Source organism: Podarcis gaigeae (assembly GCF_964106915.1).
Source record: "Podarcis gaigeae genome assembly, chromosome: 7".
NCBI lineage: Eukaryota > Metazoa > Chordata > Lepidosauria > Squamata > Lacertidae > Podarcis > Podarcis gaigeae.
This window is the reverse complement of record NC_139683.1, coordinates 17,436,549-17,455,171: the sequence shown is the minus strand read 5'-3', so window position 1 is coordinate 17,455,171 and position 18,623 is coordinate 17,436,549. Positions and strand designations below refer to the sequence as shown.

The window sequence follows — 18,623 nt, the reverse complement described above, 5'->3', positions numbered from 1 at the left end:
ACCCCTGGAATCTCTTACTACTGCTCAGCAGAGATTGGGGTGGCCTGTAACATTGCCGCTACTGGTGTTGATGAAGAGCTGCTGCTCTTCACGTTGTTATAAGTACTGTAGCTTTAAGCACTTGAGCTTGCCTTTCCCTCCTCCCTCCCACTCCCTTTCCCCTTGCGTGCCATGTCTTTTTTACCTTGTAAACCTGAGGGCAGGGACTGTCTTAATACGGATTTCTGCAAGCTGCTCTGAGAGCCTTTTTGGCTAAAAGGTGCGGCATAGATGTTGCGAAGAAATGGAACAAAATAAGAGAAATAAGCAATATCTGCTCGTGTATCTCTGGAGGAATTATTCAGCAAGGCCGCCAGGTACTCAAGCTCATAGAGGGCAGGACTATCAAAGGCTTACCAGCAATAATAACACAGGATGGAACCTGTTCGGAGAACCGCCAATTACCAAATTCTGCAAACAAGCAGAAGGTCAGGTATCACCGTCATGCTCTGGTAAAACCATCGTGCTCGTCTTGGTCAGTGTCAGCAACAGAATGTTGCTCTAGATGGCTCTTGATTCAATCTACACTTCTTTCTTACTGGAGATGTTGTTTCAACTGGCCGACAGATACAGAGCATTTGGGCACATGCAAAGTTTCCTTTCTCCATCGCTGAGAGGAAAACCACAGAACTGGAGCCGTCTCTTAAGCTGCTTCCAGACAGCTGGCTACTGCTGCTGATTTATTATATAGATTTTATACCCTCACCTTCCTCCTGTAGGAGCCTGCATTGGTTAACAACAGCCATAAAAATCCAATCAACATAAAACACTGATTAAAATCAACACCAACAATAAAATACAATGTAGCAGTCAGCAATATTTGGGCTACAGACTCCACTCCAGCTATGTGCCAGATGCCCAAATATCCATGTATGTTTTAAGTTGTCATCTGAAGTTGCTGGCTAAACTAGAAGGAGACCTTGACATAGTGTCTGTAGATAAGTCTCTTCTCCAGTGCGCTAGCAAGGCACAAACACTTACCAGGCCTTTGACCATTTTGGTTGCCCTCCTCTGGACACGTTCCAGTTTGTCAGTGTCCTTCTTGAACTGTGGTGCCCAGAACTTACCTTGATCTAGATGCTATACTCCTATTGATGCAGCCATTGTCCTAGCTATACAGGGCTAGAGCAAAACAATGGGCTGCCTGAGGCAAAGGATAAGATGGTGCTGCCCTCATCCCATGCACAGAATCTGTCGGGACTTGCAGTTGCATCTACTTCAACATTGGCAATAGGACATCATCCACCATACCTGAGGACGGCAGAATATTGTCACCTGAAGTTGCTTACTTGAAGATGATGGGGATTGAACCTGCGACCTTCTGCACGCAAAGCAGATGATCTACCACTAAGCTACAGCCTTCCTGCTGCATACCAAATGAATGTAACGAAGAGCTCCTCATGTAGTCTTCTTGAGATGCTTTTGGTTTTTTTGTGTGTATAAAGCTTCTTATTCTTTTAAATGCATTTGGCCATGCGATCCCTCACCTGCAGTTTGAAGTGGACCAGATTCATTACAAAGAGGCTGCTGATCATGTAGCTTGGCTCTCTGCCACTACACATTGCCGCCACATGAAGCTTAACACCTCATTGACCAAACTGTTGTTTTGTGCTAATGCAGAATTTTAATCCTTCTCCTCTCCAGAGCAATAGAAATGTTTCGGCTGTACCCCACTCTACATTTTGCACGGAAAGCATGTGTTTTGAAACAAAACGGTTCTGTTCCAAAACACTAGGGATGCGGAGCGGACTGGTAACAACACCCCCTGGGACACTTTTGTATGGATAAAGAAATGTAAAGGACCGGTCAGCAGACCGCTGAGCCATCCCATAATTTGTTTTGCACATACACCAGTGATCATTACACAGAACACATGTTAAAATGTTTTGTTTTTTGTCTTTTTAAAAAAAGTTAAAGGTAAAGAGACCCCTGACCGTTAGGTCCAGTCGTGGCTGACTTTGGGGTTGCGTGGTCATCTCACTTTATTGGCCGAGGGAGCCAGCGTACAGCTTCCGGGTCATGTGGCCAGCATGACTAAGCTGCTTCTGGCGAGCCAGAGTGGTACCTATTTATCTACTTGCACTTTGACGTGCTTTTGAACTGCTAGGTTGGCAGGAGCAGGGACCGAGCAATGGGAGCTCACCCCGTCGCGGGGATTCAAACTGCTGACCTTCTGATCGGCAAGTCCTAGGCTCTGTGGTTTAACCCACAGCACCACCCACGTCCCCCCAAAAAAGTTAGGCCAAAGTAATTAAAGAAAAAAGACAATGGAAACATATTCCATTCAATTTGCCACAAACTCTCAATTTTTCAAGAAATATTCAGGGGATTGGTATTACAAGTGTGAGCAACTTGTAACTACAGTGGTACCTCAGGTTAAGAACTTTATTCGTTCTGGAGGTCCATTCTTAACCTGAAACGGTTCTTAACCTGAGGTACTTTAGCTAATGGGGCCTCCCACCGCCGTGCAATTTCTGTTCTCATCCTGGGGCAAAGTTCTTAATCCAAGGTACTATTTCTGGGTTAGCTGAGTCTGTAACCTGAAGCGCCTGTAACCTGAAGCATCTGTAACCCGAGGTACCACTGTATAGCAGAATTTAGCGCAGCTTTAGCGCTCCTTTCCATATTACCTGCAAACAGATCCCCCCCCCCCCGGAAGTAAATTACATGGTTATGAGCACTAAACCTGCACTATATTCCACTATAGTTCCTTAAGTGGCTTTTTTGTGTTGTGTGAAAGCTCAAATATAATGCAGAACTTAACAGGAAAACGTAATGAAAATGAGAATAAACTACCCCTACCTGGAGATCCTGGGAACTGAACCTGGGACCTTTTGCATGCAATGCATGTGCTTCTCCACTGTGAAAGAAAGTGGTGGGCTATATTGGCTCATTAGCATGGGAAATCAACAAGAGAAATGTGAATGACCCCTCTAAGATCAGGGTTTCATTTGGTTTTGTACTGAAGTGCAAAATAACCTCCTTGGTTGTAAGAAGACTGATTGATTCAAGCATGGAATATTTGCTCTCTGCCTCCAGAAAGGATAAGAATAGATTTATAATTATGCCATAATCTTAATATGCAAAAACTGTGCAACACAGATTACAGTTTATTGTTTCATGCATGTTTAGGGAAGTTTTTAATGTTTGATGTTTTATCGTGTTTCTATTATTCTGTTGGGAGATGCCCAGAGTGGCTGGGGAACCCAGTCAGATGGGCGGGGTATAAATAAATTATTGTTGTATAGCTGCTGCTCAGTTTAATATATCTGAAATGGTTGACATCTTTCGGAACAACAAATGTTAAGAAACAGAGCCTCAAACAAGTCAGGTGGAAGAAGGAGTTCTCTCATGACCTGCCTCAGAAACAGGAAGTTCCTCAGAAAATGAGATAAAAAGGACCGTGTCTCTACACATTAATAATAAACACATTAAATGACGCATTAATAAACCCCTGTTTAAAAGCACCATTATAATATTAATGCTCTTCACACCTACAGTAGTTTGCTAATGCTGCTGAGAGTTTTCAGGAATGTCCTATGTTAGAGTTGCTGCAAACAGAATCCCTGATCTGTGTAGAGTACAAATGAATGAGTTCTACCACAAGAATGAGTTCCAAAAAGTTTTACTGCAAAACAGTCTTAAACTAATTACAAAATAAAATGTTGCATTGTGGTTCCATCCTTTCAGTCCTTAATTGCAGTCCGAGAACTTTCCTCTCTGGTCCCAGAGAGAGAACCCACGCAAGCAACTTGCTTGTTCAGGATCGCTGAGCTGAGCTTCTACTGCCGTTGGCTTCCAGTGCGTGACTGAGATGCTGAGTTCTCCAGTTTCATCTTCCTGCCGATGAGAGAGATCTCTGCTTGAGTTTCCAGGATGAGTCATCTTACCACATTAGCTAAAGACAAACTTCTTGCCTAACGCAAGCTTGAGCATAAGTTTTCAATACATACAAACATAGCATTTTATGCAAATTAAACCGATATCTGTAACACCCTGTTCCCTTCACTCCTAGAGTGTTTTAACATTCTATCCCTCTTCCCAGGGAGCTCTGTAAATTATAGCTCTGTAAGGAGAATAGGGAACTCCAAACTTGCATGAGCACCATGGAGCTGCCATGGAGTAGATAGTCAAAAACCAAGGGCCAGTAGGAGGAGCTCAGAAAGTTGGAGCTGAGAGATCCTAGCAGGATGGAGGGATGGATTTGGGGCCCCAGTAAATTTCTGATTCTGGTGAGGGGTTCAGTGACCTGGGGATGCAGATCCAGATACCCCATAGAAGTGCTGAGCAAGTTGTCAGAGGAGCATCCTGCCCCTACAACACTGGACTCCACTAGCCTTACCCAACACTCAGCCCCATAAGTCAAGTGTAACCAATGTGGTATTGATGGGAACATCTCTGGAGGTCACCATGTTGGCTCCCCCTGCTCTAAACCTATCCCACTGGTCTTCACCCTTAGATCTTCAGATGATGTTGGGATGCATCATTGGTCCGTTGAATAAGATGCCTGTGGATTATGGGAGTTGTAACCCAACAACATCTGAGGACCCAAGGCTGAAGATCTCTGACCAAACCCCAACATATCCATGAGATTTTTAATATTATCTTGGCTATTCTTAAAATCATACGAATGACTGAAGTGGTTTTCCTCTATGCTGCAACACATCACTAGACTCTACCACACATATAACAGATAACAGGTGCGCTGCAAAGTGGAACTGACAGAATAAATTGCTCACAATCACTAATACAATCAAGCAAAGCTGCAAAGGATACAATTTCATTTATTGATGGCCCTGTTCTGGTGAGTTTAACGCCAACATTCCCTACATGCATTGTGAAGCAGCCTAGGCTCAATGTTACCCAATCTGTGTTGAGAAGCAAATGACTTGATCTAACATGTGACACACACACAAACACATGAAATGTTTGCAACTGTCACCTCATATGATCCTTCGCAAGATTTCATGCCAGCAGATAGCATTTGTGCCCAATAATGCTTTTGCTAATCCCATTTGAAACAAGCCATTGTTTGGTTCAAATCTGTGGACAGACTTCCTGACTGACACGGCAAGCCGGGAGCTGGGAGTTGAGCATTCTTTATCTAACTTCCCAATGCACCTTGGGAACATTTCATGATAACCCTGAAGATATATGCAAACAGGAACTGATGAGCCATTTCCATGCAAGAAATTCAATTAAATGTTTTGGTTCCAACCCAGAGATAACTTGCTACATCAAACTCTCATTGAAGCCAATGGAACTTTGCCTAAATTCCTCTGGAGTACAGCCTTTATCTCCTAGACACTTCAAAGGAAACTAACCAAACCTCAGTGTTTTTCAAGATCAAAAGATCTAACAGCTATCGAAAGAGTCCACACCCTACACCAGAGAAACTATTTGGTGAAGACAACTTGATGCTAGGCTCAGCCCTTTGCAGCTGATTTCTGGATAGAGATCAGAGACTAGGGAAGGGAGAGTTTGTCAATTTCTGTTTTGCTGTTTCTAATTTTCCAACCTTGCATTCAGTTTTCCACATCAGCTTGTGCTTTGTTTTTAAAGTCCTTGTGGAAATTAATAAGCACATTAGTGCAAATATCTCTTAATAGGTACATGTCTGTATGCAATTTTGCCTATGAAACTCTTTCTTTTTGCAAGATAGTGCATTTAGATCTACATTATCTTCTTCTTCTTCATCATCATCATTAAAATTTGTATACCACCTTTCATATGTAGATCTTAGAGTGGTTCACAACATAAAATACAATATTAATTTATGTATATATTTATGCACACTTTCCTGCCAACCTAGCAGTTTGAAAGCATGTCAAAGTGCAAGTAGATAAATAGGTACTGCTCCGGCGGGAAGGTAAACGGCATTTCCGTGCACTGCTCTGGTTCGCCAGAAGCAGCTTAGTCATGCTGGTCACATGACCTGGAAGCTGTATGCCAGCTCCCTCGGCCAATAAAGCGAGATGAGCGTTGCAACCCCAGAGTCGGTCACGACTGGACCTAATGGTCAGGGGTCCCTTTACCTTTACCTTTATGCACACTTTACCTAGGGTGAATTTTGAAGAATGGCTGTGCTTCAATTTATGCATTGTTTCGGAAACTGAACCAAATTTCTCCACTCTCCCTATCAGGGACTTGAGCCATGTCTAACAATAGAAAACACGTTTGCTCTAGAGGAGCTATATCCTCAACATTGATTGTTTACTCCCGTGTTGACTCTATTTCACCTGAGTATAAAAGCTTTCCTTAAAATTCATACATAGGGTTGCCTGTGGATTCATACTTAGGGTTGCTTGTGAATTGCATTTTCAAAAACCATGTCCAAATATATTGTGAGGTTTCTTGCATGAGTCCCATTTTCCATTCATTCCGATACGTGTCTCGAGCTGAGTCTAGGTCACCAGCTAGGTCTTTGGGCTCAGTACTTCCTTTGCTTAATTATTAAGAGTTTAATTCCTCAACATTTGTACAATCTCTAAGTAAGCCAAGCCTTCAAGTTAATTGACTAACCACATGTCTAGCTCGAAAACATGTCTGGAGTATAATGCCCCACATAGACCAGGATACTGTACCTAAAAGATTGTTTCAGAGAATCAGAGAACTGTAAAGTTGGAAGTAACCCCAAGGATAATAATCTAATACAATGCCCTACAATGCAGGAATCACAGCTAAATATCCCTGACAGAAGACCACCCAACCTCTGTTTAAAAACCTCCCTTGTCAAACAGCTCTTACAATAAGTAAGTTCTTCCTAATGTTTAGTCGGATATGTTAATCTCAGTTCAAATATTACTGCCATAGTATTAAATACAGGTAACTCCCCACTTACGTGGGGGTTAAGTTCTGGCACCCAGTGCTCATAAGTGACAATTGCCTAAGTGGGGAGCACCCTCTAAATACACTTAAAGTGCCGTCTCTGCTGCTCTCTCTCCAATTCAGATCAAAAATACTGTACCAAAAACACAACTTCAAATGGAATTGAAGCTCTGGGGCCGGTAGGAGGCTGGAGGATGTATGGAAAAGCAAAGGCTGCTGTAATACTGCAGGCATCAACTGTTAGGTGAGGAGGCTGAGCAGCCTAAACAAAGTCCCATTGAACCTCCAGTCTCTTCTCTACCCTCACTGAAGTCCTCTTGCAGCTCCAGGGAAGTTCTTCTCATGAGCCACAAAGACTCTCCAGGTCTCTCCCTGCCGTTTCCTGGTATGAATTTAATTATTTAATTATATCCCGACGCCGTGCGTATAGATAATCACTCGTGAGTTGATTCTGCCCAAGATGGAGGCTTCCCTGTATTGCCTGGTAACTTACCAAATAAGTTGTAGTTTGGATCCATTGCTCCGTGTCCGCTTCTCTGGAGCAGCAGAAAACAACCTTTCTCCCTCCTCTATGTGACATCCTTTTATATATTTGAAAATGGCTATCATATCACCCCTTACCCTCCTTACTCCTTAAGTGATCCTTCCTCACCAAAATCACTTGTGCTCCCTCAACCAAGCCTAAGTGATGCTGAACCTCAAACATCTCGCTGCTGTCTTGGGCAAGTGACAAATCTATTGAATTTAGGAAAAATAAACCAACATTTTTTTTTTTATCCACAAGAGAAAATGTAGATGCATTAATGTTTCTGGTCAACATGCTGCATGAGGCCTCCAGCTCAGAAACTGTTGCGTTAATCCTCGACAAACTCTGCCAAAAGGGTTGCACTCTGTCTTTGTGGTAAACCCATTCCTTCCCGAAGAAATAACGGTGCTTTAAGCCAAAAGTTCAGTTCGGTGGAAGACAGGGATGCTGAGGACATTGGTAACAGCCTTGTCCATGAGGATCCAAAACACATATTACTTACTTTCAGCTGTGACAAAATGTTAGTCCAGCTCTTACTAGCTTGTCCTTTGGAATGAAACTCTCTCTTGGCTCACCTTGTGTCTGTGGCTGGCTGAGGAAAATAAAGCTCCCTGTTGGAATCTCAGCAGTGGATCCAACACAAGAGTAAGTGGGGTACTCTGCTAATTAGACACGTCCACGCTAATGTCTGGCTGCCAGCTGGCTGACATGATGCCTCCTGGTATTAGTGTTACATGATGTAAGCTTAATTCCCTGTGCACTGAGCAGGTGTTTCTAGAGTCTTCCTGCCCAGGTGGGTTTCTGTTGCTTGGAGTGGGGGTCGCGTGCTCTCAGACTGGAGTGGCTGGGGTCTGTTTACAACTGAACTGGCTTCGCCTTCCCACACTCAGACTGGGGGGGGGGGGAGGCACAAAGCTCTTTTTTCAAAGGTTGCTAGGCCAGATGCACAACCACAGACCCTCCAAGTGCCCCTATTTTCCAGGGACAGTATCAGATTTACAGAAGCCATCCCAGTTTCTGATTTGATCCTGGAATGTCCTGCTTTTCCTTAAAGGTAAAGGGACCCCTGACCATTAGGTCCAGTCGTGACCGACTCTGGGGTTGCGGCGCTCATCTCGCTCATCTCGCTCATCTCGCTTTATTGGCTGAAGGAGCCGGCGTACAGCTTCCGGGTCATGTGGCCAGCATGACTAAGTCACTTCTAGCGAACCAGAGCAGTGCACGGAAACACCGTTTACCCTTCCCGCCAGAGTGGTGCCTATTTATCTATTTGCACTTTGACGTGCTTTCAAACTGCTAGGTTGGCAGAAGCTGGGACCGAGCAACGGGAGCTCACCCCGTGGCAGGGATTCGAACCGCCAACCTTCTGATCAGCAGGCCCTAGGCTCTGTGGTTTAACCCACAGTGCCACCCACATCCCCTGATGTCATATATATGATATCAAATGCAGGGAAGGTAGAGATTCCCTTGCTTTTCCTTAAGATGTCCTTATTTTCAGTGGAGGGTATGCAGTTGTGTGATCCCTGAGCCAAGGAGATAAGTAACTATACAATCTTTAGAAGACATCTGAAGGCAGCATTGTATAGGGAAGCTCTTCAATGTTTTATTATGTTTTTATATATGTTGGAAACTGCCTAGAGTGGCTGGGGCATCCCAGTCAGATGGGTGAGATATAAATAATAAAATTTATTATTATTATTATTATTATTGAATAGGACATTCCTATTTTCATCAAAGAAATGGTGGAGCGTATGCAACCATAGGGTGCAGAAAAGTGGGTGACTGTAGCTCTGTGCTCACTGCATGTGTTGTTATTATTGTTGTTTAGCCGTTTAGTCATGTCCGACTCTTCCTGACCCCATGGACCAGAGCACGCCAGGCACTCCTGTCTTCCACTGCCTCCCACAGTTTGGTCAAACCATGCTGGTAGCTTCGAGAACACTGTCCAACCATCTCGTCCTCTGCCGTCCCCTTCTCCTTGTGCCCTCCATCTTTCCCAACATCAGATTCTTTTCCAGGGAGTCTTCTTTTCTCATGAGGTGGCCAAAGTATTGGAGCCTCAGCTTCATGATCTGTACTTCCAGTGAGCACTCAGGGCTGATTTCCTTAAGAATGGATAGGTTTGATCTTCTTGCAGTCTATGGGACTCTCAAGAGTCTCCTCCAGCACCATAATTCAAAAGCATCAATTCTTTGGCAATCAGCCTTCTTTATGGTCCAGCTCCCACTTCCCTACATCACTACTGGGAAAACCATAGCTTTAACTATACGGAGCTTTGTTGGCAAAGGTTGTTGTTGTTGTTGTTGTTAATCTGGATTTATATCCCACCTTTTCCTTGGACTCAGGACTCAAGACAGCTTACACAAATTAAAACAGCACAGATAAAATAAGGGAAAGGGAAAGGACCCTTGGATGGTTAAGTCCAGTCCAAGGCAACCATGGGGTGCAGCGCTCATCTCGCTTTCAGGACAAGGGAGCTGGCGTTTGTCCACAGACAGCTTTCCAGGTCATGTGGCCAGCATGACTAAACTGCATTTGGCACAACGGAACACCGTGACAGAAACCAGAGCACATGGAAGAGCTGTTTACCTTCCCGCCACAGTGGTACCTATCTATCTACTTGCACTTGCATGCTTTCAAACTGCTAGTTTGGCAGGAGCTGGGACAGAGCAATGGGAGCTCTCCCCATCGTGGGGATTTGATCTGCAAGCCCTAGGCTCAGTACTTCAAACCACAGCGCCACCTAAACACATATGCAAGCTAACAGTTAAAAAGTAACTAAAACTATAATGGAATTAAATCAGTATAAAAACAAATCTGTTATAATGCAGATAGTAAAAGCAGCACTGCACTATTAGAAGTGCTTTACTTAAGAAAATAGGAGTCAGTTCCCCAAAGCCTGTTGGAATGAAACAATCTCCATCTGCTGTCAGATGTACAACAAGGAGAAAGCCAGGCTAGCTTCTCTAGGAAGGGTGTTCCAAAGTCTGTGAGCAGCCATTGAGATTAAAAAATTAAACATGTGAGCAGGAGCCAGACCACGTGGCATTCTAAATTAGGTGGGGCTCTTGTGGATCATGAAAAGTCAACTTGAAATCTGATCCTTTTCAATTGCGAATTAAACCTATGTTTAAGGTGAATTTGTCCACCACATAAAAATAGACCCTGGCATTACATACTGCAAAGAGGACTTACAGAAATGACTATTACTGCCAAAACAAAAAAATTTCCTTCCAGTAGCACCTTAAAGACCAACTAAGTTAGTTCTTGGTATGAGCTTTCGTGTGCATGCACACTTCTTCAGATACCAATGGACTTCCATTTCATGCGGCTCAATGTGGTGCCTTCTATAGTTCCAGTTACAGATAGGTAGTCGTGTTGGTCTGCCATAGTCAAAACAAAAAAAAATTCCTTCCAGTAGCACCTTAAAGACCAACTAAGTTAGTTCTTGGTATGTGCATGCACACGAAAGCTCATACCAAGAACTAACTTAGTTGGTCTTTAAGGTGCTACTGGAAGGACTATTACTGCGTTCATCTTATCTACCATCTATCTATCATCTATCTATCTATCTATCTATCTATCTATCTATCTGTCTGTCTATCTATCTATCTATCTATCTATCTATCTATCTATCTATCATCATCTATCTATCATCTTCTTTTACTAAACAAAACTTTAAAAGCATTTGATTGTAAAGAAAATCTCTAAGTGGTTTACAAAAGAAAATGTAAAAGGAATCATTACGATGGTCAACCAAAGCCATTGCAAACAGGTATTTAAAAAACGTTCGGAAGATGCTTAAAATCTACAGCAGCTAAAAGCAGATAAAGCACATGTGACTTCCTGTCTGGATAGGCATGTGTAAGGAACGACGTTTTGAGCAGGTACTGAAAAGAGTACAGCAAAGGTACCTTCAGAGAGATAGTGTCTAGGGGAAAAAGGAGAACCAGGCTCTCGCATTTTTAATAATTGTGCATGCAGTTGCATGCACTAATAGTGGCCTAATACAATACTAGTAGTACATGCAGTTCTATACAGGGAACAGAGCAGACTGAACCTCTCAGCCAGATGATAAGCCCTTCTGTGAAAAGAAACTGGTGTTCCCCTGTTGGGATTTCCTCACTCACTTAACTCCTGCTCTGTCCCACCCACGCAACAGCTCCTATATACAAGCCCGCATGTCAACACAGGTGTTTGGCGAGCAGCTGCGATGACATCTGCTAGCAAGCAAGGGATCTCCGCTGTTAGAATGCGCCATGATCTCTTGCAAAGCTTGCCAGGCTGATGAATCAAGTGCCACACCTCTTCATTTTGGGTTGCAGGGCCCGGATCCGCACGCCAAACTCGTTTGGCGGCCTTGGAGTGCTTGTGGTTTTCCTGTTGTCCAATTTCCTCATCCAGGCAGTCCTAGGCTTAGGCTGCTGCTTCGCGGCCTTTAAACTCCACTTCCAGCTAATGTTACACGGCGTGTCTGTTGGTTTGTTTTCCTAGCCCGCTGTAATGCTCTACAAGCCTTTATCTCCCCCCCCCCCCACTTTGACATCACAGCCAGCGGAGGTCAGGCAAGCTGTTTGAAGCAGAAGCTGGTACAACCGCCGAGGGATGGCTGGGGGCATATCAACACGAAGGAAACGAGGGAGGGTCAGCCCCGGCTGCACACGTGTTTACAAACTTTCAATGCCTTCTTTTGTGATGAGCAAGGAAAGCCTTTGCAAAATGGATTCCCCCCCAAAAAAAGTCGATTCTTCAGAAACACAAGATGCCTCTGCTGCAAGAAAACAGCATGGAAAAATACAAAGGGTGCATAAAACAAATTGTAGTGTGTGAAATCCCGCCCCCTGCAATTCTGGAAATGTATTGCTAAATTATCCGGATGTTGAAATGATAGCGACACTCCTGAATGTACTCTGGAAATGACCCTAAAGTATCAGTTTGAATATAAAGCAGGGGAACTCCCCCCCCCCCCACCTTGTCCAAATGGTTTTATAAAAAGGGGGACATTTTATCATATGTGGTGGGATTGTAATGTAATAAAAAAAGGGAAATGATATACAATGAATTGAAGAAAATGTTCCACTTAACATTTGTTTAAAAACCTGAGGCATTTTTGTTAGGGATTGTAGGGAAAGACCTGCTCAAAAAGCTGAAAAACATTTTCATGTATGCGACAATGGCGGCGAGAGTCCTAATAGCACAAGGATGGAAAACTGAAGAAATTCCAACTAAAGAATCATGGCAAGAGAAACTGATGGACTATGCAGAATTGGCAAAATTGACACATAAGCTATGGGACAAGGATAATTGTGACTTCAAAGATGAATGGGAACCCTTTACAAAGTATTTGAAGATGCAACAATGTGAATTGGACTCCTTGGCAGGATTATTGACAATAATCAGTTAGATAATTTAAGGATATATACAACTTTGTAGCATGCAGAGAATAGCATTTACAGAGAAACCAAAGATTGGAACTGAGGGAAGTCGGGGTGGGGTGGGGGTGGGATGTGTATGGACGGTGGGGGGAGGGAGGAAAATGGGGGGGGGGGACCAAAGATGACATGTTTTTGGATAATATGTTTTGTTTAAATTTCTAATAAAAAAATAAAAACAAACAAACAAATGGTTTTATAGAATCTTGGATCTGATTGTTATGTCTAAATTCACATAGGGAGTAACCCTACGTACAGAATTCTGGAGTGAAGCAAGCCAGTAAGTTAAGCTGGTGTAGGGGTGCCGACTTGCACAAAATATTGCAGAGACTCAAATATGCCCTGCCCCACATAACTGATCACATGACACGGTGCACAAACACCATTTGAATGGCAATGCCCATTAACTTGGGGGGGGGGGTGCAGTCCCCTCTAATATTTTATTGTGGAGGCTGAAGCCCACACGGCCCCTAGGAGTTGGCTCCTATGCACTCGTGAATGAATAGGGCTGGACAAACAGATGAGACGCAAGCCAAAATGGCAGAAGTGTCTGGGCCTAGTGCACTTACAGGGTGTTCCATAAGTGGGGTGCCCCCCTTATTATTTAAACATGAGAGGATATCTTGCCCATGGTTGATCATGTCACTGTGTCAAAGTACTCTTGTGGCCCACCTGGTCTGAGAGGTTGGACCGCCCTGATATAAAGGAAACAGCAGGTATTGAAAGAACAGTTTATTTCTAAACACATTGCTCGGATGTTTCCAATATGACACAAAAAAGGGGAATCAACTTTTCAGTCTGGAGGAAGGAACTCCTCTAGGAACAGTAACTTGTAATGGCCTGTTCTTCTTGGAGCTGCTCTATAAGTCAAGGGCTGGTTCTTCTTTGCTGGAATGTCGAAGAGCGTCCACTCAAACGAAAAGACTGCTTTTGCATTTTAGAAACAATATCTGTCACATTCAAGAGGCAATGGAGATGTGCTTGGTTGTAAAAATATTTCTGTGCCTGTTAGTTTCTGGTTTGTTCTGTAGTGTGACCCCTCTTTCCTTTAGCTGTGCCATAGATCAGTTCTGGAGCAACTGTTTTGTATGCAGAAACCCCCAAGTTCAGTCCCTATGTATTAACTGTAGGATGTAAAGATGCAGTCAAGAGCAACATTCCAGCAGAGGACTAATGGCCTCCATGTTCTAACCAGTTGCTGTGACAACCAGTTTGTCGGTTGCTGGTAGTTTTGAAAGATAACTGCTCAGTTGCAGTCACCTCAGAACCAACTTCCCTCTGGTATAGTTTATTTGCTTGTTATGTAACCTAAGCCTTCCTTCAGGTACAGTTCTGTAAACCTGAATGAATCGAAGAGTAAAATAGTTTTATATTAACATGAATCATGTGTGTATTCTTTAAGAGGGATTCAAAGGGATTTTTAACCAGGAAGGTATCTTTATTAGTAGTACTCAGAGGAGTCAGCAACAAGCTGATCGCTGCATAAACTTGTAAAGGGGATTGTTTAACTCTGCTAAAGTAAACCTTCCCACATTAACCAGCTCCCCATTTCCTGAGTCTTACCAGTATTATGAATTTGGGTGATTGACAGGTGGGTTGTCCCGCCCACCTGTCAGAGTCTGTTGCATCCTAAACGCTGGCTGTTGGGCACTTGGGAGCCACAGTGCAAGGGGTTTTGCTGTTCTACTGTAGCCCCAAGCAACTTGCTTTGAAACTGCTGCTAAAACAGAGGGGTTCCCCCCAACTTGTCAACGGAAAGTGCTTGATGCTATTGGAGGAAGGTTTGTGAAACCACAGATCTCCAGAATTGATTGCAGCAGAACCAGGAGATAACATATACATTGTAAATATTTCCCTCCCAAAAGGGTTTGTTTGTTTTTTGAGGGCTGGGATTAAGATCTGAAATCTATTTACAATATTATGTTTTCTAGCCAGCAACCATTTGAAGCTACAATTAGTAAGAAGGGGGGTGGGCAACATTTATTTTTTAAAAAATGTTCCTTTCATCAAACCTAGCGATCCTGCCAAAACTTGCAATTAGGGCTTGCCGATCAGAAGGTCGGCGGTTCTAATCCCCACGACAGGGCGAGCTCCCGTTGCTCAGTCCCTGCTCCTGTCCACCTAGCAATTCCAAAGCACAAAGTGCAAGTAGATAAATAGGTACCACTCCGGCGGGAAGGTAAATGGCATTTCTGTGCGCTGCTCTGGTTTGCCAGAAGTGGCTTAGTCATGCTGGCCACATGACCCGGAAGCCTGTACGCCGGCTCTCTCGGCCAGTAAAGCGAGATGAGCGCCGCAACCCCAGAGTTGTCTGCGACTGGACCTAATGGTCAGGCGTCCCCTTATCTTTGACCTATGTCAAATCTATTAGGTGCATCAATAAATTGTGTACCAAGCCCTGGTTTCTATCTCACGAACTTTAATACATTTGTAACTCAAACTGCAGTTGATTAGGGATTCGTTTCTAGTTTCCATGCAAGCACGATCTGCATGACTAAGCAACCTAAACTCCAGCTCCTTTGCACATCCCCAGATATCGATCCCTGTAACCCTTTACTTTCTGAAAGGAACTGGAAATGTGCTTTTGCAATACATGGAATGCTTTTGCTTCAAGCCTTGAGTTAACAGACCAATCTGTTTAAAAGCTTGGCTCTGAAACCATCCAGCAAACCTCATCCTTAAGAGGAACTGCAAGAGGCACTCTCCTGCATGCGCCTTGCGCCATTGGCACATCCTTCTGGTCTAGCAGCTTCACGTCACACTGTCTGTAAGGGCAGAGCACACATAAACAGCCACTCATAGAAAGGAACATAGTGGAGCATGGTGTTGCAATGGGCACCAGTCAATCAATCCATTTACTGTATATAGCCAAGGGCCTTTACAATGTACAGCAGGCGTTAAGAATAATGCTGAAATCACACAACATGACGTACAAAAGTTAAAGCATAAAAATTTACAGCATGAGGTTTTAAAATTAGGAAGCATTAACATATCTAGAAAGGAGCAAACTTGTCTACCAGATGTGTAATCTGGAGATCTTTATCAGCTGGGAGCTCGACTGTCACCTCCTGTGAGGGATGCCTGAGAGACAGTCAAGTACAGGTGATAAAAAAAATTCTCTGGGCATTGAATATAAGGGGCTTGTTGTGCAGGTAATGCACAACCAACTCAACCTGATTGTATCCATAAATGCACCTGCGTTCCATATGGGGAATTTCCAGCTCTCTCCCCTCTAAATACGCTGAGGGCATCTTTTGGCATCTTAGTTCAACAAACACCCTACGCAGCTGCTGGAAAGGCAGTGTCTCAAGGTAATGGGGCCTTGAGTGGTTGATCTTGATTTGGGGGTACCAAATAGAATGAAGGGCAGCCATAATGTTCTTATCTTGGTTGGTGTCTTGATCAAAGATCCAATTTCTTAGGTCACATGGATATGGTGCAATATGCACTGTGATGTCATAAAATAATAATAATAATAATAATAATAATAATAATAATAATAATAATAATAATAATATAATTTTTATTTATACCCTGCCCTTCCTGGTTCAGAAAACCGGGCTCAGGGCGGCTAACAACAAATTTAAAACACTTAATTGTTGCAACAAAAAACAGCATAAAATACAGTATGAAACGTGAATAACAATAAATTAAAAATTAAAAATCAATTTAGGGGAGAATCCATCCAGTAAACATTAGATGATCACCAGGGCTAGCTGGCTACATTAGTCCTATTTGGGTCGGCAAGGAGATCAGGGGAGAATTAGCTGTGGGATCCCAGAGCGGGTAATCTTCATAAAATGAGGATGGGGAGGGAAGGAAGGTGAATAAAAGATCAGGCTAAGTTCAAATCGAAAGCCAGGCAGGTCCTGTCTTACAGGCCCTGTGGAAGGAAGTTAAATCCTGCAGGGCCCTGGTCTCATGGGACAGAGCATTCCACCAGGTTGGAGCCATCACTGAGAAGGTCCTGGCCCTGGCAGAGGATAATCTGACTTCCTTAGGACCGGGACCTGTAAACTATGATTATTCATGGACCTTAAGGTCCTCTGCAGGGCATAGCAGGAGAGTCAGTCCCATAAATACGAGGGCCCTAAGCCACAACACATAATATGCACAACAGCCCCAAGAAGCACTTCACTGATGTGCAAAAAATGTTGCATACTGTGGGATTTCAAGAGAGAACCTTCATTGGAGCTAGTCATGTGGGATTTGTAACTTAATGAGCTAAATTATTATTTTTCGTGGGGCACATATGGTCATCCTCAACCGTGTCTTCAGGCAGGGACAGCCAACATGGTGCCCTTCAGATGTTATTGGGTTGCAGCTTCCACCATTGCATCCTGCAATGGTTTGGTCTGGAGTCCACCAACAGAAACAGGGCCCCACATTTGCTAACTCCACCTTAGAGCTATGAGTCTGTGCTTCAGATGCTGCCGACATCCTAGGCGTAAGGTGTCGTTATGTGGCCAAAAAGGCAAAAGTATTTCCTTAGGGAAGTTGGAACTGAGCATGCTTGAGGCATGAGCTTTCAGGAATAGTTCTAAGAGGGATTTTTATTTTTATTATGTATTTTATGTTGTTATATCGTGATTTTATCTTGTGAATCGCCTTGAAACCTGTGGGTATACAAATAATAATAATAATAATAATAATAATAATAATAATAATAATAATGCCAGACTGAAAACTGTATAACTGTATAAACAGTAACAAAATAAAACAAAATAGAACTTACTCGCATAGCCTATGTACAGTATATAACGACTTGGGGTCTCATCCTGTAGCTGTTGGTCACTGTTGCCTTTATTTATTTCACCAAATTTATACACTGCTTGATTGTATTTAAAAAAACCCACAATTTATTTATTTTGTAAAATTGATCAAGAAAGATTCACAACCCTATTTTTAAACATGCAAAAGTTAAAATACTAATACACTTCGAAATTAGCTCAACTTTCTAAGCATCTGGATCTCAAGTTGCAGGGAGTTCCAAAGTACAGGTGCTGCCACACTCAATGATTGGGTTCTTAGAAATGTGGAACGGGTATTATGTGGCACCTGTAGCCGTGCCAATTCCAGCAAATGAAGTGGTCGAGTGGGTGCATGTGGGGGAAGGTGATCTCGTAGGTAAAATGGTCCCAAGATGCTAAGGTCTTTATCGTTAATCGTGGCCCCTTGAACTTCACCCAGTAGCTAATTGGCAACCAGTGCCTCTCTATGAGCACAGGTGTTCTATGCTGATGAGGCCTCACTCTGTCAGCAATCGTGCTGCAGCATTCTGCACTAACTGCAGCTTCTGAATGTGATATGAGGGAAGCCCCACACAGAGCTTTAGAGTCAGTTGGATAGTTGCTGTGTTGGAATCAAGCTATCAATGAGAAAGTTTCCCACTCAAAAATCGTTTGGAACTAGGGCAGTGAAGGTGAAGTGGCGATACACAGAGAGTTCTTTTGTGCATAGTTCCTTAATTTCAAAAATGGAGAAAGAGTGGATTTCTAGGGAGGGAGTCAATATGACACTTATGGAAGGCAGTGCGGGGGGTACTGGGCTTCCACAGTCGACTCAATTTAGCTTCTAGCTGGGTTCAGAAATAATCCATTTCCCTACCATTAAGTAACACAGCTCAATTAGTTGATCCCAATTGCAAACTGCAGCTCAGAAGCTCCCCTCTTTCCTTACGTATTGTAGTTTTAAGAATTTAATCCAGTGCAGGTACGTTCTATATAAAGAAAAAGCAACGTCTAGAAATGTGCTATATTGTTTTGCAACGTACAGGAGAAAGGAAAAAGGAGTTGTTC

The 18,623-nt window shown here is 43.3% G+C and overlaps 1 protein-coding gene and 1 long non-coding RNA gene across 2 annotated transcripts in view; one reads left to right on the top strand and one right to left on the bottom strand.

The window, feature by feature from the left end:
* AARD (alanine and arginine rich domain containing protein) overlaps nucleotides 1–18,623 on the top strand; it is a 571,840-nt gene that overhangs the window by 181,227 nt on the left and 371,990 nt on the right. The window lies entirely within an intron of this gene.
* LOC310849316 lies at nucleotides 3,649–5,449 on the bottom strand. The gene is made up of 2 exons (XR_014566846.1): nucleotides 4,982–5,449; nucleotides 3,649–3,879 (listed from the first exon to the last, which is right to left on the bottom strand). It is a non-coding gene; the product is annotated as an uncharacterized lncRNA (long non-coding RNA).